At 51.5% G+C, this 17177-nt stretch overlaps 1 protein-coding gene across 6 annotated transcripts in view; it reads right to left on the bottom strand.

The window, feature by feature from the left end:
• The window catches only part of ASTN2 (astrotactin 2), a 344763-nt gene that overhangs the window by 62742 nt on the left and 264844 nt on the right, over positions 1–17177 (bottom strand). The window lies entirely within an intron of this gene.

The raw sequence follows: 17177 nt of genomic DNA, 5'->3' as shown, positions 1-17177 counted from the left end.
AACACAGAACCAAACCCTGTGTTATACATCATGTTTATACACTATATTGATGTGCACTTATAGAGAATCCACTTACTGACTTATTGTTGCTGTTTCAAAACATGCCAGCAAAAAGCCGAACTGTCAGTAAACACAGTGGATATCACCCCTGTTTTCCCTTTTCAGGTTGGTTTCCCTGGTGTACAAAGGTCAGCCCCAGCTCCAGCATAAATTATTACTGCCTATTTGATTCATAATAACATATCCAAATAATGACCAACACATGCTGGATGCTTTATGGATGAATAATTCCAAAGAACTGGCAATTTAAACAGTTTAGAGGTAGCAAAACTAGGGCAAAAGTCTCATTGCCCAGGTTGTGTAGCAAGGGGCAGAATAAATCCTATGCCAGTGGCAGCTCAGAAAGTTGCCTGGATCAAACCACTGATCCCAGCACCTCCACTCCTACCCCTTGCTGGACCCAAGGCAGGAGAAGCATGCAGGGCAGGCTCACGGTGGTCAAACCTCTGCTAAAACCCAGCAAACCTTTGGATGCTTCAACTTAGCATGGAGTTGTCACGCTTTGAGACAGCCAAGTGGGTGCAGAGGAGCCGTGCAAGCTTGGATGGATGGGACACTGCCTTCCCCTCGCAGGACAGGGTGGGTTTCACCCATCCAAGCTCTGGTTGAACACGTGGCTGAGACCCCATCAGCCTCCGTGATGCTCCATGTCTCTCCTGCATGTGATGAGCACAAGCACAACCCTGACTGCTCCTACGAGCCCATCCTCAGGCTTTGCTGGCTCCGTCCCTGACATGTAAATAATGACATACCATTTCCAGGGCTTTCCAGCCTATTACGCTGCTCTTTGGACCTTGCCTCCCATCCGAACAGAAAACCTGTGTCCCTGCGTGACCCTCCTGGCGCAGCCAAAGCAAACCAACGTGCTATATTTGTTTTTCAAGCCTGGGCCAGGAATGATTCCCGTAAGGCTCGGCCTGGCTTAATGGAGCTGTGTCTGTGCTGTGCCTCTAAGCCTACATTTGGCCATGAGGCCGGAGCTGCTTTTTCGCCTGGCTCGGGTAGAAGGCAGCGGTGTTTGCTGAAGGTAACTCCATAGCGAGAAGCAGCAGCAGACAGTGATGATGGGGCAGAGGAGGAACAAGCAAAAAAGGGAGGTGAGGGAAAATCAGGAGGAGGGGCAGTGGAGGGTGCTCCCAACCTTCCCAGTGTGACTGTTCTGAGACAAACCTGGCTGAACAGCCCCATTGCCAGGGAGAGAAGAGCCGGGGCTGCATGAGCATCGCTGGGACCTCCTCACCATGCCTGTGTCACACCACTGTACTCAGCCTCTCCAGCCTCCTGCTCAACCACAGCAGCAGCCAGGATGTTTTTCTTGGAGGAGGAGGCTGCTGCAGTTGTTTGGGGACAGGCTGGGCTCCTGTGGGTGCCACGGGGAGAGGTGCGGTGCCCAGAGGATGGTACCATGACTTGTGGTCCTGCTGCATCACCTCTGCTTCATGATAGCCCTCAGCTCCCTTGTGTAAATGGGGCTGTCCCCAGACCTGCCGTGGCAAAACACGGTGCAGTGTGGCACCTGCATTGCCTTTCTCCACAGGTCCCACTCTTGGGCCACAGGTACCCAACCTCCTCCCACAGGAGCATCCTCAGGACTGCACACACCTTGAAAGATGCAGAAACCACCTCTGGGTCCTGCATCAACACACACCTACAGCAAGACAGTCACTTATTCCAATCACTCCAAAGAATGATGAAAGCAATCTTGTCCTAAGACAGACATGTGAGAACCTGAGCTTTTTTTCATTATAATGAAGCCCTGTTCCCTTGTGAAGCCCCCTGCCACCCTGCATGGCGACCTGCTTTTTGGTCTGCAGTGAAAAGAGAGTCCTGGATAGCACCCGAGCGGTACCTGCAGAGCCCCTCACACAGAGCCTCCCAATATCAAGGCACAGAAGGATTTATGTTTCCAGGAGATACCTTTTCCCAACAGGATTTCCCCACAACACCCAGCAGAGGAACAAGCAGGTTTGTCAAACCAATGACATTTGCAGCCGATTGAGTGCATGGTCATAGCCTGTACTTAGTAGGCTACAAGATACTAATTAGATGGGTTAATAGCATCAGTGAGATGCAACTGTCCCCCTACACTGGTGTCTATGCAGACACCCAGGCACTTTGCCCTGCAGCCTGGCGTGCCCAGAGCCCAGCACACCAAAGCAAAGGAGTTATATTGGGCTCAGCACACAAAAACTGAGTAGCCGGACTGCTGTTGGACAGGAAAAGCTTTGGGGAGGACGAGGAAAGCATGGCTGCTGGACCCAGATCTTCTACTAAGTGCCAGAGCAAAGCAGGAGAAAGGAGACAGATTGGATCTGCAAAGCTTGGCTTAAGAGCCAGAGCAGAAGCTGAGCTCGCTCGGAGTTTGGATGTATTCAGACCAGGACAAGATTCAACTCCTTAGGAAGGGCATGGCCATGAAGTTTGGATCCAGAGCTAAACTTGTGTGAGTTTGTGCTGTGCCACCTACACCCTCAAGGGTCCTGCTGTGGGGTGGAAGCAGGGGGCTGCAGGGCATGGCTTGGGCATGACACGGGAGATGCCACACTTGCTCTGAAAGCCTGGATGGGCAAGGAGCACGGGCAGAGCCACAACTCCACTTTGACACTGCCTATTCATGCCTCGGGAAAGGAAGGAGGGAGGGAAGAGGTGACGGTGCGCACGTTCTTTGGGAGCTGCTGGGTGGTTGGAGGCAATCGATGCAGTGGGCTCCACGCTGTCCTGCTGGCAAGGCATGGACAGGCAAGGCACGGACAGGCAAAGGCAGGCAGGACAAGGTGTCAACAGGCAGGGTAAGGCACAGACAGGCAGGGCAAGGCAAGGACATGCAAGGCAAGACAAGGCGAATGGCAGGGCTGGGGCTGCCTGAGCGCAGCGCGTCCCAGACGGGGCCCCCTCGGCTTCCCGGCCAAGGCAGGATGGAGCAGCCCAGCTGCTCGGGCTTGGCTTCTCCTCGCATGGCAGCCGGGGGGGAGAGCCAAGCGCAGGGAATGCCGGCAAGCGCCTGCATGCACGGGGGGCTGCGAGCGCCCTCCCCTCGCCTATGGGGGGGATTGAAAAGTAAAGATGAGGGATTAGTAATTAGGAGGTGAACTCGGGACATAAAAGCAGCAGAGAATCCTCTCAAAGGGTGCTTTTGCTTTTTAAAGGTTTCACCAAGATTCCTGCTTTTCCCCAGGGTGCCCTTTGCAAATCAGGCCTCACTGCAAAGGCTATTGGATCCGACTCTGACGTCAGCAGGGAAAAGGTCCCCAGACTCTCATTAGAAAGGGGAAGAAAAAAATCTGTCCTTGTTTTTTTTCTTCCCCCCTGACCAATTTAACCTTTTCAGGACAATAAACAGGCTCCTCACAGGGTGAAACCGAACAAGCAGAAGGGCTGCGGGCTCTGCTTCCCGGGATGACGGAAAGTGGATAGTGGATAGGGGCTTGAGCAGGCGCTGTGATTCCTCTCCTGGATGGTTCAGCACTGTGCCCATGCATGGGGTTGTTTGTAACCCTTTGCTAGCGTGGAAGCTGATGCTGATTTCACTACCTGAGCCAGTGCGTTGGCACCAGAAAAGGGTGGGATACAGGGAGGCTGCTGCAGATGAGCCAGAGCAACCAGCTGTACCCAAAGGCAGCGGTGAGTTCTACTTCTGGTTCTGCTGCTGAGGCAGCCCATGGTGCTGTGTGAAGCAGTGAGCACAGCGAGATGCTGCTCTGCCCTTCCATGGCACCCATTCCCCAAATGTTTGGTGCCAAACTGATTTACTGTAACCCATCTTACTGAAGGGGGTGGATGGGTGAAGTGCCATAGCAGGATGTCCCCAGCAGCTCCCCAGATGCCACTTGCAGACCTCCCACCCACTGCTTAGATGTCATGTTCCATTTGATCCTTGCACACACGTGCCATATAGGAGTAAGGGTATGGTTACCAGCAGCTACACATGCCAGAGAGGGAGCAGCTCCTCATTGGAAAAGTAAACCATCAGTGTTTACAGCCCTTGGTTGCCCTTGCAGGGAGTAACAGAGGTGTGAAAGAGGTCCTAAGAGGCCAAGCTCAATCTAGAAAGGTCCCAGCCATAGAGATTGTGCCCTCTGGAAAACAAGACATCTAAGTTTTAAGATGGTGAATGGTCACACCTAAAGGAAACAGGCTTTTCTGAATGGGAACAGTGAGGCTTGTCAGTGTGCAGCGCATGGGTCAGCGCTGATGGAGCCTGGCCTGCGATACTCGGGATGGGCAGCGACCCAAAGGGAACATCTGCTCATCGCATGGTATTTTGGGCCCGGTTTTCCCAGTCTGGGATGGGCAGGGCTCGGCTAGCAGATCTGGCAGGGCTGCTCATGAGAACTGGGCCGCTGCCCTTCCACAGGAAGCGGAGGACAAACCACTCCAAGGTGGGAAAAAGAGGCTGTGAATGGCAGCTCCGGTTGTCAGAGGAGGGAGGACCAAAGGGCTCAATGGCTGCTCCATCCTCCCTGCTCTGTCAGCTCTCCATTCAAGACCCCATCACTCCTCACACCCCCAGGCAGGCTTACTCTGCTGGGGGATGCTGCACAGCTCTCCTCTTTCTGGGTGCCCTTCTGCCCCAAACAGCCCCTTTCCATTAGCCTGTACCATTGCTCACGCAGTCCATGCAATCAGAAGGTAAATTCCCACCCAACACGGTGGGACCCTGCTTTAAACCCTGCCCTGCACCTCTTGAAGCCACAGCACATCATCCTATGCACTCTCCCATCCCATTCAAAGACTTTCTCCCTGGCCCCCATCACACTACATGGACGCACAGTGCCTTTCCCTGCTGTGATGCCTGCACCATGCTGATGCTAGATACCAGTTACCCTGGCTCAGAAGCACTGGTGAGTGAGAGGACGAGAGGATGGGCCAGATCTCCACCCAGCCACATCCCTCTAGGGTGGAGAAGGAGGAAGCAAAGAGGCCGCTTGCTCCCGGCTGCCTGGCCCCCGGGCTTGGCTTGCCTGCACAGGGGTGTGCGTGCATCAGGCTTCCCTCTCGCCTTCCCTTTCCATCCTGCACTTCTGGGCCCGTCAGCCCAGAAAGCTGGGAATGCTTTCCCACCGCTCCCCCGTCATCACCACCGTCACGTCCGTCCTGTGGCGCTGCCTCCCACACTCGGGATGAAGCCTCATCCCTTCTCTGAGGTTTGACGGGGGTGTGCTGGGTTGGATGAGCTTCTGGATGGGCTGCAGGGACCTTTCTGGGACAGACAGAAGAGATAATCGCTTTGCAACAGGGCTGACATCTCTACAGGTCGTGTCCTAGACGTGTTCTCAGCTGCCACTGAACGCAGGAGGAGGTGGAGCTCAGCAGCAGTGGACAGGAAAAGCAGTGCTGTTATTTTTGGGATTAGGATGCAATCTCCTCCAATTGCCTTCCCCTGCCCCTGTCGCAGCTCCAGACCTCCTCAAACCCCACGGGTTTGTCAAAGGGCATCAAAAGGTGCTGAACCTCATCAAGGAGAGGGGTCAGAAAACAACACGTGGGTCCTGGCTCCTATTGCTCACCCCATCTCCGGCCTGCACCATTGCAGACATTCATCTCAGCTTTCCCCAAGCTCGGCTCTCCCCTTTCTTCCCCATCCCAGCTAATCCCCAAGCCCAGCAAGGCCACCCCAACTCAGACATCACCTTCATTTTACCCCAATGAGGCTCATGGGGTGATGCCCACCCGCCAGCACCAAAAGCAGCTTTGTTCTGCATGGGCTAATCCTAGGAGGGGGGTGATAAAGATCTCCTCATCCCCATGGAAATTGAGCCATGTTCCTCACATACCTCCACTAATTCAATTTTACACTGTGTGAATAGACCTGCCAAACCTTTATTATTCTTTCTTCTTGAGAAGCTTGCAGCAGAGGGGTAGGGCAGGCACAGAGGGGCGGGCTCCCTCCAGCCTCTCCCAGGCTTGATCTCTGCAATAAATGGTCATGCTTGGTCCTCCTCAGGCACGTTTCATTACTCTCCTTTCAAAACATGGCACTGAGGATGGAGGAAAAGAGAAGTCCAAGGCCAATATGTAATTGCTTAGAAATTCCTGGGGAAGGAGGCAGTGGATTTGGGATTTAGGTGAGTGTAAGGGAGAGAAGCACCTGGAGAGCATCCTCTGCAGTTCTGCTAAAATGGTTTATCCTGGTCTGGACCACAGCTTGTCCCACTCTCAGTCTTCACTTCTGAGATGCCCCATGCACAGGTCTGAGCATTCTCCCATGCCAGGTCCCCCCAGCACACCTTGATCCTGCCCTCCACATCCACAGCCCCGGCCAGTGCTCATCTGGAGTCACACATCAGCATCATCGCATTTGGTCACCCCAACCCCTCCAATCCAAGCCAAGGCAGTGGGGACACTCAGGGCTTTGGCACACACCACTACTCGAGTGCTGGTTCTGTGACAGGGACCTGGATCAGTGGGCAGCCCTCAGGAGCAATAAGAATGCTGCAAAATGTCCTTATGATGCTCTATGGCTACTTGTGGTTTGCAATAGTATCTGCAGCTAAATCACTCTGTAAACCCCTGATAGATCATGCAACATCTTACACAACACAGGAACTGCTTGCAATGTATGGGTGCAAGAAAACCAAAGAGATGCCTCTAGAGTCGTCTTTTAAAGAAGAAGCAGCCCCATTCAGAGGATATGCACAGGGAAACTGCCAGCTCAGTCACTCAGTCTGCAAGAGGGTTTCCTGGGTGGGCAAATAAATGAACAAGCAAATGGGCTTTCACAGAAGACTCAGTCTGCTTGAGCCCTACATCTGGTACAGCACCTAGGGTTGCCAATGGAAAGCACATGGAAGGTGGCCTGCTGAACCATCAGAAGTGGAAATCCAAGCCTGAGTCGCACTGCAGCTTTCCTCCTCACAAGCCCCTCAGACGTGGTCTCCTGCACGTGGTGCAGGATGCACAAGGTGCATCACCTAGAACAAAGATCAGGTACCCAATTCCTAAAGCTAATCCAATTTTGAGCCCTTCAAGAAACGTATCCCAAGTGGAACATGGATTAATGAGTTCTGTTGGTGATTTGAATGCAACTGTTCAACTGGGTTTGGAAAAGTGAACCAAGCAAGACAAATCACAAGACACTGATGAAAATACTAATGAGAGTGTGCCAATCTCCTCAAATTCCCAGTCCTCAGAGATGCGAGGCAGGAGGGGATGAAACTTGGAAGCTAGTAAGTAAATACAGTTATTAGACATAAACACATAGAAAAGATGGAGTTCAGTATTGTTTGCAAGATTTAAAAAGAATAATAACATGAAAAAGCTGATAATGTCCAACATGCACAAAAGAGCCAAGCTTGATGGGTTTTTTAACTGTTTTCTATATCATTGAAGCTTTGATGTATTTCATACCCTCAAATGGCAGGACCTACCCTAAGTAGTTGTAATATCTACTGCCTACCCTGGCTCCTTGAAATGCAAATTAACAACGTGTTCAATCTGATTTAACTTCCCTATTCAATAACTCAGGCTTTTTTTCCTCCTCTCTGCCCTTTTTGGCTAATGCTGTTGCGAGATTACCCACTAGTTTCCTTTGAAACCTGAAATTACTCTTATGCATTCTCTACATTAGTTCCACACTGAAGCTATTTGTTTGGGATTAGTTATACTTACCTAACTCGAGGGGTGCTGAGAGGATTACTGGCAGTTTGCAAAGGGCTCTGCCAGTGGAAAGCACTATCTAAATGCTAAGTATTATGAAGTCAGATCAGCTATTTACTGACCCCGATTGGTAATATCCCCTCCTCCAAACTGGACGCAGAAACTGAAAGAGCAGAATCCTTTTTTTGGAGAGACAAATAGTGACAGAAGGCCAAGGCAAGGTCCACAAATAAAAGAAATCCTAGAACATCACTTCAGGTCAAAAAAGGGCTTTATTCCTGGTATGAATAAGCACTGAGCGAGAGGCAGGACCCAGAGCACAGGCAGGGAGGGTTGCAGGAGGCAAACCCACACCTTCAGGGATCTCCCTTCCAGCCTTCTGCAGTGCTTCCCCATCATCCATTACACAAACCAAACACCCAAATGGTTTGTCTCACACCAACCTGCAGCTTGGCTCTTAAACAGAGAGATAGACCGAGCTCCTCTTCTTTACAGGGATGAGTTTTACTGATGCAACGTGACCTTTTGCTGGGCAATGGTATTCGATTGTTTCATCTTGCAATAGCACCTCAAGGTCAGCAGAGAGAGCAGGGTCTTGATGGGAGAGCTTTTATACACATACATGTGAGCAGGTAACTCCTGCTTCAGGGAGCTGGATTCAGTGATCCTCATGGGGCCCTTTCAACTCAAGATGCTCCATGAAATATAGGCACTACCATCGTTCCATAATGGTTCTGTACAGCCACAGATGATAGAAACAATCCCTATGTCTTCAATAAATACACCATGACCATATTTATCAAGGTGGGAGGGTCAATGGAAGCATGACTCCATCCCTAGAGCAGACACTGCATCCTGCACCTATAGCTGAATCCCTTCCATAAACAGCTAGGAGAATCCAGATGGAGATGGAGGAGTGAGGGAGAGGGGCATGGGGATGAGGAGAGAACTGGCTGTTTACACACATAGCAGGTTTTGAAGAAAGCTTTGAGAAGAGCTTTGAGTGAGCATGATGAGGAGATGGGGACAGCACAAGGATCCTTGGTATACAGGCAATAAAATTTAAAGTGCTGGGAAGAAACTCGGAGATATTGATGAGGTCAACAGCAAAGGGAAAAAGAGCAACACTTCAGAGTCAAATACAGGCTCTGGGGTGGGATTCTTCCACCAGCAAACAGCCAGCACAAAGCCCCAGGCCATCCTGTTCCCAAGTGCTCAGCTCCTAGAATGGGCAGAGAGGGAACAGGCAACCAAATTTCTGTAGCAAGAGCCTCCACGGGGAGACATACACTAGGACAACCCCACTCCACAGGGCTGAAAAGGAAGGTAGAGACAAACCACTTGGTTTCATCCCTCATCTTCCCACAGTGATTTTTCCCATTGTGTGGACACTTGGTCATCAAGTTGGATTAAAGGCAAGGTCTTTGAGACCTGGCTTAAGACTCCCGCTCTTCTCTGCAGAACACTTTGGCCAGCTGGTAAAAGCAACACCAAGCTTTGTAACCCAGCTTCCTGCAGGGTTTGTACTCCCAAAGCAGAGAAATGGCAAAGATGAGCTGGGGGGGGGGGGGAACTGCAATCAAATGCAGAACCAAAAAGCAATGCTCCAGTGTACCTTGCACTGTCACCCAGGGAAGGCTTGGAGGCTCCCGGATGGAGCTATTCAGGCCCAGCAGTGCAGTGATCCCAGAGAAGATGCGAGGCTGCTGCTGCACAGATGGGATGGGGAAGGGGATGCTCACTACAAGAGCCATGAAAATGCAAATAGGGGAAAGAATCACCAAAGTGGAAATTTGTGCAGAAAGAAAACAGGACAATGAGCTTGGTGGGAGGTGACAGGGACCTTCAGAAGGATGGACCATGGGATCCTCTGGCTGCCCAGCCAGAGGGGTATAGAATCACAGAATCATAGAATGGATTGGGTTGGAAAGGACCTTAAGATCATCCAGTTCCAACCCCCTGCCATGGGCAGGGACACCTCACACTAAACCATGTCACCCAAGGCTCGGTCCAACCTGGCCTTGAACACTGCCAGGGATGGAGCATTCACAGCTTCCCTGGGCAACCCATTCCAGTGCCTCACCAGCCTCACAGTAAAGAACTTCTTCCTTAGATCCAATCTAAACTTCCTCTGTTGAAGTTTTAACCCATTACCCCTTGTTCTATCACTACAGTCCCTAATGAAGAGTCCCTCCCCAGCATCCTTATATCCATATACCAAGTATGATATATGATACAATAGTGTGTGAGGAGATGAGCAAAATGGGCAGAGTTCTACACCTCTCAAGCAAGCCACTGGACCATAAGGAGGGTAGAGCGATGGTGTTTGGGACCAGCTAGTGACTAAGGGAGGACTGTGTGTCCAAACTTAGTCATTTTTTCCCATTTCCTTCTCCTAGTGTATCAGTTGGCCTAATAAGAGATATTACCTGCCCTAACAAACCACATCTCACTGAGCATTTCTCCAAGTGGAATTCAGCAGGGAAAAGAGAGCACAAGCACTGAGAGTGCATCTCCAGCGATGCAGCCTCCACCCTATGGCTGGACACTGCCACCAGGACAGGAAACCCTCATCCACAACCGGCGGAAAAAGAGGAGACAGCATCCTCCGGCCCCCACGCTTCACCCATGGGGACCAATCCGTCTGTATTGTTCTTTACCCCAGCCAAAACCATGCAGCAAACCTGACCTTAACCTTTGTCAGAGTTTGGGGGTGAGGAACATGCCATTCCTGACATAGCTGATGTTTGTGAACAAAACAAATGAAGAAAGAAATAAATAAGCAAAGGCCCGGCCGCAGACTGCGCTTGGTGTCTCTGTGGTCGACAGTTACAGCCCACGGCGGCTGTGGTGAGGATGACAAACCGGGGTGGCCGCTGCTGCTGCCGGGGCAGGGCATCACTTCAGCCCTTAATTCCCTCTGGCAGAGCTGAACTCGTGTTTGCCCGGTCTGCCTGACCTCGTACCCAACCTGAGGCAGGTCCCTCCTTTGGCTCAGACCATAGGCAAGGAGCTGACCCAACACACAGCACAATGGGGCTATCACCCCAGCAGGGACCATCAGCCCTGGCACAGTAACAACAGGACAAGGGGTGATGGGTTTAAATTGAAATGGAAAGTTCAGGTTGAATATAAGGAAGTTCTTTATTGTGAAGGTGGTGAGGTGCTCACACAGGGTGCCCCGAGGAGCTGTGGCTGCCCCATCCCTGGCAGCGTTCAGGTTGGACACAGGGGCTTGGAGCAAGCTGCTCTAGTGGAAGGTGTCCCTGCCCGTGGCAGGGGTTGGAGCTGGGTGAGCTTTAAGGTCCTTTCAACCCAAACCAGTTTGGGATTCTGCAACACCGGGTGGAGGACTCTTGGGAAGAGCTTTCTTAATTATTCATGGATCAAGACAAGCTTCCTAATTGGGAAAACAAAAACCGGTGGTGGAGATCAGCTGCTCAAGGCATGTTTTGCTGATTGCTCCTCTGAGCAGAAAGAAGGGGTATGCCCCTTGCTTGCTCGGCAAGGTTTAAGAGCATGCAGAAGCGCATTTGCAAGATAATTTGGTGGTCACAGGAGACTGGGTTTTATTCCTGAATTGAAAACTGGCTATTAAACATCATTTAAAAGAACAAAATAAAAATAAACCAGCAATTTCTCATTTTATTCTCTCCCTATCATCATCATTAACTGCATAACATCCCTTCACCAAAGATCTTCAACCGAGCAATAGAATTTTAGTACCTAAACCTTATCAGTGCTCTGCAAGGGAGTATTCTTCTCATTTCAGAGAGGGAAACCAAGGCACAAAGAACTGAAACGACCTGCTCAAAGTCACACTGCACATTACAAGTGGAGCCAGGAATAGATTCCTCGAGGCCTGGACCCCAGGAGGCAGCACGCCCTCAGGTATGCTGCTCTTACAGGCCAATTAGCTTTTATGGAAACGTTTAAGGAAACATTTCCTTTCACAGACTCTGCCTGCTAATTTACTCCCAAGCTTTGTCATCCGTGAGTAAAAGCATCTTCGATTTAGGCTGCTACGGAGCGACTCAGCCCCATCCCTTGCTTGAGACAAACGCGCTTTGAGCAAGTAAAGATCTGACAAAGAGCACCCCATGACAACGCTGGATAAAAAGGGGCTGGAAGAGGTTTTCCCCGTGGATCCCTGCCTACTGATTAAGACTGATTGCAGAGACTTCATCAAAGCAGAGGGCTCTGTATGGAGATGCAGCCATGGGGACCGCTGGGGCTCTGGGTGCAGAGGCATGCTTTGCTTTCCAGCACGCTGCTCTGTTTAGGTCTGCTTGGCTTGGTCGGGGCAGAGCTGAATCATAGAAAGGACCTTAAGATCATCTAGTTCCAACCCCCCCTGCTGAATGTTCACCTAAATCCTCAATGTCCTGGGTTCTGCCACCATAGGAGCTGGGAGGGAAAAGGCAGAAGAGAGAAGGGCAGAAAGGATGGGAGCAGGAAAGCAGACCCTTGTTTTGCTTTCCATCTCTCTCTGCCGAGAAACGGTTAACGGGTTGCAAGGTTTCCACCCTTCCAGGACGGAGCCTTTTCCTCCCCTTTCGAGTGCCCCCTGCCTTCCTCCTCCAGCGACTGGGAAGCTGTGACTGCTCTACACCGCTGACACCTCGGCTGCTCTGGAAACCCATGAACTGCTTGAGAAAGGTCAGCTGGCAGCCGCTGCATCCCTTCTGCTGCCTTCCCAGCCTTGGGCAGTGCAGGAGCCCCCTCTGTAGGCAAAGACCCACATTAACCAGCGTCCCTGGCTTCTTGACATGGATGTTTTTCCCCCAAGCAAAAGCCTTTTCATCCACCCCAAGCTGGGATGTAGGGCTCTGCCCCACTGCTCATTGCTGGCCCCATTACACGTGACATGAACCAAACAGCACAACCAAAGGGAACCCACCACTCTCAGCGCTCCTTTACCTCCTCACCCCAGCACTGCACATCAACGAAGTGAGCCTCTCCAGCTCCCAAAACACAGACTTAAACCCAGCTCTCGTTCAAAATGACCCCGTTTGGTCCATTAAGATATGCTGCAAAATCCCACCCCCCTCCCAGACATTTGCTGAGGCCAGCAGTGAATTTAAGGGCAGATGAACACCAGACTGGGAAGTAGCCGAGGCAAAATTCCTGCTTGGATGCAAACAAGCTCTGTCCTTCCCAAAAGAGGAGTCTTTCTGGGGGTGGGAGGTTAGCAGCTGAGTCAAGGGCTGCTGGCAGTTGTTATCAGGCACTACTCCTACAGAACAGTTTGACCACAGCTTGTAAGGAAATGTGTGAAGCTGCCCGTGTTTACTGCTCGCTGTCCTCACCAGTTACAGTGCCTCCTCCTTAGGGATGCTCAGCCTGTGCTCACGACATCCTTCTTCACCCTTCTCCACCCCTCCTGCTCAGCCACACAGCAGCGTCTCTGCCAGCAGCCTCATAAGGAGCTGCTAACCTAGAGCAAGAACCCGTTCTGGATGGTGTCTAGTTGGGAGTAACATTTACTCTTCCCCGCTCCTCGCCCCCTTTGTACAAAGCCCAGAGCCATCACTCACACAGGCATTGTGCCCCATGACCAACTAGGGGGTGGTAACAACAAAATTAGAAAGGAAGATGACGAAGATCTGAACAGGCACCCTGAAATAACCTGGTTTCTTTGGTGTCCCGAGAGCACTTCTGTCCGAGACATTAACATCACTCAGTTTCATTTGGAGGAGTTTCAGCATGCAACAAAAATATCTCGGGCTCAGTAATGAGGCAAGAAAGAGATGGTGCTTATGGAGCTGAGCAAGGAGCATCGTTTCCCTGTCCTTGCGGCGGAAGAGAAATAACTGGGGAATAAATTAATCCTAATAACTGTAGGGTTCTGATCAGGCATACATAACCAGCAGTGCGCCTGCAGGATGAGCAATTGATGAAGTCATTGCTTCAAAGGTGCCTTGATGCAATTAGTCACTTGTAAAACACGCAGCAGAGGAGAAAACCCCGCTCCTTTTGTTCAGGAGCATGGAACTGTGCCGTGTGTCGGGGTGATTTATGGATTACAGCACAGCAAAATTAGAGCTTGGTGGCAATTAAGGGTTGTTCTCTCCTGGGTGAAAGAACAGGGGGAGAGGAGTGGAAGGATGGGCAGGATGCAGAAGGGCCAGATGAAGTCGAAACAGCAACACCCCATTTCTGTGCTGATGGTTTGCAACAGGGATTATTTCCTTTCTGCACATATCATTGCAGGGGGAAAGAGGGTTTCACCTGTAAAGCTGGTGCCACTGAAGATGAATCAAGTCATGAATCACCAGCATGAGGATCTGTAATTAGAGCTACTGGGAGTCACAGGAGCAAGAATCAAAGGCTCTAATGGGATTATGGACAGATCTGGACTGTTTTATGACTAATATTAGCAGATAAAGGGAATCTACCCCATGCTCAGGGAGCAGGGAGGAAGGCATTTCCCATCCCCAACCCCACTCTCCGGCTTTAGCGTCCACAGCACCATCCACCCGAGGCTGTCAAGGTTCACCCCAGCACCCAGGGTGCAGGATGAGCCCATGGCCAAGATCCAAAGGGAGCTGGCTGACCCGGCCGTGGGGAAGCGGGGTCGGTCCCGGTGCAGCTCAGCATGTTCCCGATGAACCCACCAGCTGTTTGCAGCTGGAGGATGCAGGCAGATGCTGAGCAGCCGACCCTTGCGGTGCACAGCTGGGATAAGCAAGGAGTGCCTGTCCAGATACCCACCTCCCGTGCTATCCCAGCCTTGCCCGGACAAACCCAGTGGCTTTCCTATGCTCCCCCATCACACTCCAGCTCACACTCTCCTTCCTCCAGCCCTGCTCGGAACAAGCCCCAGCATGTCTCTCCACAGCCAGGAGGAGCAGAGACGCTGGGAGCTGAAGCCAGGCAGAGCAGGAGCCAAATGTCCTCTCAGCACCCCTGGGAGGGGAATGTGCAGCCTCTCTTTAGGTATAGGGGCCCCAGTGCCCGATTCTACACAGTTACTGCTGTTTTTTTTGAGCTCAAGACTTCCTTGAGGAATGAGAGCTTTCAAAGAAAGCATATTTTAAATAAGGAGACCGCAATCTCATGCCTGTATGTCCAGAAAACAGGATGCTGAGATGGGGCTGCACTGCTGGACACCAGTGCATCATCCTGGGGTAGCTGGCAGATGAAGCAGAAGCATCCAGCAGCTGCAGGGCTGTGGGAGGACCCTCAGTGCAGTCAGGACACTAAGTGGGAATAGTCTCCACGATCACTGCATGTTGTCCCCACAGGGGCTGGCACACCCCAGGGCACCCAAATGCAACGGCCATCTTCCCATCCATGAGAGCTGGGCACCAGGGCAGGGCAGAGCTGATGGTCTCCTCACTGCCTGGGGGTAACAACGCCTCCTGCTCACCTTGGTCCCAACCAGAATGGGCACATTGACATGGGTTTGACACTCTCCAGCTACCAAGACGCCACCAAGGTTCTCCAGAGGAACTGGAAATTGAGATCTGAAATTGATCTGCAGCCAAGTGTGAACGTTTGAGGCTCGGGAGCAGCAAGCACAGTAAATATTAACTGTTCATGAATTTAGACCCCTTGCATTCAACTGGCTCCTCTGGATTTAGAGCTCCTGCACAATTTTTGGCCGTTACTGTCGAGTGCCTCCATTTCCCAGGGCACACAATGAAGTTGGTGAGATTTATGGATTTCCATGGATGACAGCACAGCATAAAGGAAAGCCAAGTGTTACCTGCGACGATGCACAAACCCTGCTGCACTCCTGCCCTCAGTGTCCTCACAAGCACACACGAGCGTGCCACAAAGGGGGAAATGGAGAGTGGGGTTCCCTCAGCCATACCTCAACCCTCTGGGAATGTGTTCAGGGTAACAAAGAAGGAGCCTCATTAAAGCCAGCAAATGGACCTAGCTGCAGAGGGCCGTGGATCTCCCTGGAGCTGAAAATCGGATGATCCCAGCAGGGTAATGTTCATATTGGTGAGGCCAGACCCAAGCACAGCACGGCCAAGTGACTGTTTAGCCTTGCTGCTATGTAGGAAGGGCCTTTGCCGCGCTCCAAGCTCCAGTGAGGCATTTCCTACCCTGCGTTACCCTGTTTCATCAGGGTGAATCACCAGACCACCACAAAAACCTCAGGACCTCGCTTCTGCAGTCGTGATCAGCAACTTCCTTTATTAAATTAGTGACCAGCCCCTATCTGTCATCTCGCTGTTAATAAAAAGAAACAAGGGCTGGAAGGAGGCTGCAGACCAGTGCCTGGAGCCAGGCTCAGCTCAGCACAACTCATGTCCAGTAGCACTGCAGAGCTGCTCCCGGGCACAGCACACAGGAAGATGAGGTATTAACCCCACACCAAACAGGTCTGTAGCATAAACGCAGGGGGTTTCCCTTCTCCCGTACCCCTCAGGATGCTGTTTCACTGCTGCATCCTCCATCAGTACAGCTCAAGCACTCATGCGGCCACAGGGACAAGCTCATCTCACTGCTCTGCCTGGACTGATGTGAAATCCTTCCTCAAATGCATCTCTCACATAGGACAGATAAAAGCATACACCTAAACGCTCACTGCTCTAAATGATCCCTGCTGAGATGTATCGACCCCTTTCCCACAGCTGGCATGACATGGGCTAGCAAGGAGGAGCATCTTACTTGGTCCAAACAACACCAGTTCAGAACACAAAGCTTTTCCTCTGCCAGAGTTGCTGGAGACAATGACATCCCTTTGAAAACACATGTTCTCTCCTTTGGGAGCAAACCCCAGCAGCCGGTCAGCACCACACACCCCTCCCTGCAGCAAAGGGGGGGTCATGGTCCTGCTCTCTGGAAGAGCAGGATTACAGGGGTGGAAAGAGCTCAGAGACAGTGGCTCCCAGCGAAGACCAAGTCAACCCGATGTTGAGATAAGACCACTCCTTGACCCCACCACATAGGCCTGACCAGTGGGAACCCAGCATGGGAAAGCTGCAGAATATCCACTCTACCCCCAATAACCCAAACTAGCCACAGCAGTATTTCCTATTATGTCTCCATAACCTAATCTGACCCCCTCTAGGGTCCCCCGATTAATATCAGAGAAACCTCACAAGTCCAATCACCCAATTACAGGGAGGAAAAGTTTATCCTATCTAAACAGCATGAAATGTAACCTAGATCCAGCTGCCCTGAGACTCCTGAGGGCCAGATCTCAATCCCTGGCAAGCTGAACAAACTGGGAAGGGGTCACAGGGGAGATGGGGAGGGTCTCTCCCTGCTCCTGTATCATATGAAACCTGCAGGAGAAGAAGCTATTTTAACTGGTAAATCCCCTGAGTCAAGGTTTAATCCCTCTCTATTTTCACTTAACTTCCCTCACACCAAAGCTACACAGGGAATAGATGACATTCCCCACCTTGCCCAACAAAGGGAGCCCCCATCATCTTGATGGACAGGGAGGAAGGGGATAATGGTCCTCAAGAGGCAGAGTGTGCACAGGCCAGCTTGGGAGATGCAGGGATGACCATATGCCACCTAACACAAATGGTGTGGGTTAGAGCAGGCCTGAT

This window comes from Pezoporus occidentalis, unplaced genomic scaffold (assembly GCF_034315485.1).
Source record: "Pezoporus occidentalis ecotype Australia unplaced genomic scaffold, CSIRO_AGI_Poc_V1 ctg64, whole genome shotgun sequence".
NCBI classification, from domain to species: Eukaryota; Metazoa; Chordata; class Aves; order Psittaciformes; family Psittacidae; genus Pezoporus; species Pezoporus occidentalis.
The sequence above is the reverse complement of the archived record's forward strand: the minus strand, read 5'-3'. Positions and strand labels throughout refer to the sequence as shown.